We start from the raw sequence: 4407 nt of genomic DNA on the forward strand, positions 1-4407 counted from the left end.
TATCCACGGATGATGCTGTTTTCAGGGACAAGAAAAAGCTTCCTGTCGGAAGACAAATGCTGAGCTGCAGGCACAGAATAGCAGAATAGCATCCGATCAAGATTTTCAGAGATATTCACCAAGCAAGCTTTTCCTGTTCTGATTTACATAAGAAGCAGCTGATGATTAACTCTTGTAGTGGAAAAGATAGTTTTGTAGGCTTTAGGTGCATAGAATAGCAAAAGTCAAAAGGATATTCAGGATCAAGTAAGCCATGAATCTCAAGCTCAGACACCTACAGCACCAGAAAGACAACAAACCAGCAGTGAATGAAGTTGGCTATGAGGGAAGAATAGGAAGTGATAGGGACTAATGCAGGCTTAGTCCAAAAAGACAGTGACATCCCAACTCCAACAAACATTTGTCCTAGGACTGTGCAGGTAGACCAATTCAAATATCTCTTCATTTTTAATTTTTAAAAAAAATCACCACGTGAGGTCAACATAGCTTTTCTACTGTCTTCGTCCTGGGCCAACTATCATTTAGATTCAGGCCCCCCAAGGTAAATGGCAAGAAATAAGCCCTGAAAGAGGAAGTGATGGTGGGTGGTTCCATGGATACTGGTTCTTAACGTGCTGGATGCACCGCAGTGCTCTATCCAACATCCTTGCTCTAGGAAAGAGCTCATGGGTCACAGGAGATCCTGGGCAGGATAATCATCACTGGTCCCCAGCAGGCTCCATGATCCATTCATTACAGGACTAACAGTGAGGGCTTCCCAAACATTGGGAGCTGAACTTCCAGAGTCAGAATGATCAGGTCTACGTATTGAGAAAATAGCCTCTGCCCTAGCCCCATTTGGAGACAGGACCCTAGAATTTAACAACAGCAATATTTGGCTTAGGAATAATGAATCCTCTGAATGGAGGACTTTTCAAAATAGTTACCACATGGGAGATCACAGAGAAAGCCACAAGCTATATTTATTATGTGTCTTCTGGATGCAGAACTTTGTACAAGTAGGGTCCTTCCTCGACCTCAGAGCCACGAGCTGCTGAGTGCACTTTGCTCAATGCAGGTACTCCATGGGACCATGCAGATGGGAAGTCTTCCGGTAAATAATCTCATTTTCCCCAATTCAACTCCATTTCTGATAGACTGCAGATGTACCATAAATTATAGAAACAAGACTCTATGGAATCTTATATGAGAATTGGGTTCTTATTGCAGCAAAAATAACTTCTGTCCAGGCTGTGAGTATGGCTCAAGTAGTAGAGCATTTGCCTAACAAGCTTGAAGCATGGAGTTCAAATCCCAGTACCACCAAAAGAAAAAGAAAAACATAAAATCATTTCTATTTTTCTATTGTAAGGTAACCTTTAAAAAGTCTCTCAAATTGTCCCTGAAATCCAGTAACTGAGAATAGAACAGCAGACATTACATAGGAGGATGGTTATGATGATTGAAATGGACTGGGGCAAAAAAGAAAGGGTTGTTTATATTATATGTCTAAATGTTCAAAATGTTCACCTTTGAGGTGACCATGAATCTTTGGATATGAATGGGAGATGAGTGAGAATTTCAAAAATGTTTCTAGCTTATCTGTTGGAGCTTACTTGTTTAGGTTTAGCACTGAATTCATAACTTAATAAATGTTTATAAGCATGTTTGCTATAGGAGGATTCAAAGACATTGGATAAATATGTTTAAAATATTTTATACTCTTTTTATTAACACATACTGATTGGATTCTGTTTGGTATCTCAATGCAAACATGTACCATATTGAAATCCAGTTTCCCTTTATAGCTTTATAGACATCAGAGCACTTAGCTCCTGTCTTGACCATATAGCAGGTGGTCAGTAGTGTTTGTAACAATGCAATCTAAATCTTGCCTAAGAACCTGTTACAATGGTGGTAACTGGTAACTGACAGCACAATAACAGAAAGTTCCACCTATGAAACCTGGGGTAAATGCTTTGCATCTGTTTCCTAATTTAATGAAATTATTTCTATTTTGTAGATGAAGCAAATGAGGATTTATAATAAAGGCTGATTTTTCCAACATCACAAGGCTGAGAGGACATCCAACTAAGACTTGAACTCAGTTTTCCTACCTACAAGATGGAAAGGAAAGAAGAGGAAATGATGGATAAAGGAATATTAGGCCACAAAAATATATAAATCTTTTTTAATCAATTTTCTTTAAAAATCAAATTTGTTTATTTTTAAATTTTTTATTAATTATTTTATTGCCTTTAGTTCACTTTAACATGTCCCTTTACATATATAACGCATCTTGATCATCGTTCTTTCCCCTTCCATCTATTCCAACTCCACCCATCCTCTGAAGCTCCCTAGATCCATTTTCACATATGTACATTGAGTATTATGACTGTAGTTGCCCACCATCCCTCTTGGCATTCATCTCCCTTCCCCTTAAGTCCTGTCTCCTTCAGCCAAGACATAATTCACCTTCCTGGTATTCATTTTGTTAAACTGTTGGTTGATTGTTCAAATGGGTTATACCATGGAAGTCCACTCCTGTGTATACCATACTTTAATCAGTTTGGTTGTATTTATGCCTATGGCCCTATATGCATTTGTATACCATGCTTATATTTCAGATATACCTTCCATATATAAGAGAAAATGTATCCTTTGTCTATCTGAGCCTGACTTAGCATAATTTTCCAGATCTATGATTTTCCCTGCAAATGACATAACAAATATATATGTGAATAAAATCCATATCTATGTATGTATATCACATTTTCCAGTTACAAGACATCTGAGCTGTTTACATAACTTGGCTATGGTGAATAATACAGCAATGAATATGGGTATAAAGATGCCTTTATTGTATCCAACCTAACTTTTGAATAAATGCCCAAGGATTGTATCCCTGGATCATAGGGTGTTTCTATTTTTAGTTGTTTTTTTTTTGTGGAATCTCTATACTGCCTTCCAGAGTGTTTGCACTAATTTATATTCTCACCAACAGTGTACTAGGTTCCTTTTTCCCAGTGTTGTCACCATTATCTGTTGATGTTTGTACATCAACAAATGAGGATGGCCATTCTAAATGTAGTGAGATGCAATCTCAGGATTGTTGCTTTCATTCGATTAATCTGTTAAGAAACTAACTGAGTGACACCACTTCTCTGGACCTTGATGTTCCCATCAGTAGCACACACCAGTGGCCTGGATGACCTTTGAGAGACACAGCTCTATGATCAGATCTCCCTGTTTTCTCAAGTTGTTCTATTGAAACCCTGAGGGAGAAAACTAAGATGAGACCTAAGATTTCAGTCTAAGACTTAACTCAAGCATTCAACAATATACCCTTGCTGATTAGCATCAATATCAGCACTCACTTCTGGTTTCTCTTAGGAAAGGTTAAAGAATGCATGAAAACAATGAGAGCTGACTTAGGGTGGAAACTCACTTAGAAGTGAACAAAATGAAGGAACGATGCTCTGATGATAGATCCACAATGACCCTCTCACCCTACTTGCTCCTGACAAAGATATGGACAGGAAGCAGTCAACTTAAGAGACCAATAAAATAGTCTGTTAAGATATCAGCAAAGGTATGGGAGAAACATCTTACAAAATTGCAATGTCATACAGGAGATATGGTCCAAGACTTCAGTGGATGCCTGAAACCACATATGCACTGCTTTTCCTATATACACACACTTCTGCTAAAGTTAAATGAATTAGTCACTGTAATAAATAAACCATGATAACTAATAATGGATTATTTTAAGAAATATTACTTAAAACATGATTTTTCTGGAATTTTCTAAGTAATGTTTCAGACTTTGGTTGACTTTAGCTAACTAAAAACATGGAAAAAAGAGATTAAATAAAGAGATACTATTCTAGATGTTCTACAATGTCTGAAATATGTTGCTGTACCCCAACAGCTAAAAGAATCCAGTAAGATAATCGAAGGTAGAAGAAATATCAGCCCTTGTCACAATCATACCCAGTAACTGACTTGCAGAATTTGTGCTTCATGTTCGTAAGGTTTTGGGAAATATTGGGTCCTGATTTCTAGGGATACAAGGATATGTCTACAAGTCACCACAGCTGGATATTTGACAAAGCAAAAGATTCTGCTGAACTTGAAACTAAAACTAATGCCTAATTACTTGGAGATCCAGTAGCTGTCAATGTCACATCACAAAGACCTTCCAGCAGGCATTGGATCAGAGTTACACTCACTCAAAAAAAATCATCTGGTTGTAGCACAAACTACTGCAGGAATCTTGCAATCATCCAAGCACAGTATGGCCCCTATATATTCCAGCAGTCCAAGGAGTGATAAAAGTTATAGAAATGCAAAGGAGAAAAAAAGGGCTTTCAATGGTAACCAAGAGAGCCAGGAAAATATCTGAATTATTGATTAGAAGAAAAAAAA

This window comes from Dipodomys spectabilis, unplaced genomic scaffold (genome assembly GCF_019054845.1).
Source record: "Dipodomys spectabilis isolate Male_0828 unplaced genomic scaffold, ASM1905484v1 ptg000130l, whole genome shotgun sequence".
In the NCBI taxonomy this organism is placed as follows: Eukaryota; Metazoa; Chordata; class Mammalia; order Rodentia; family Heteromyidae; genus Dipodomys; species Dipodomys spectabilis.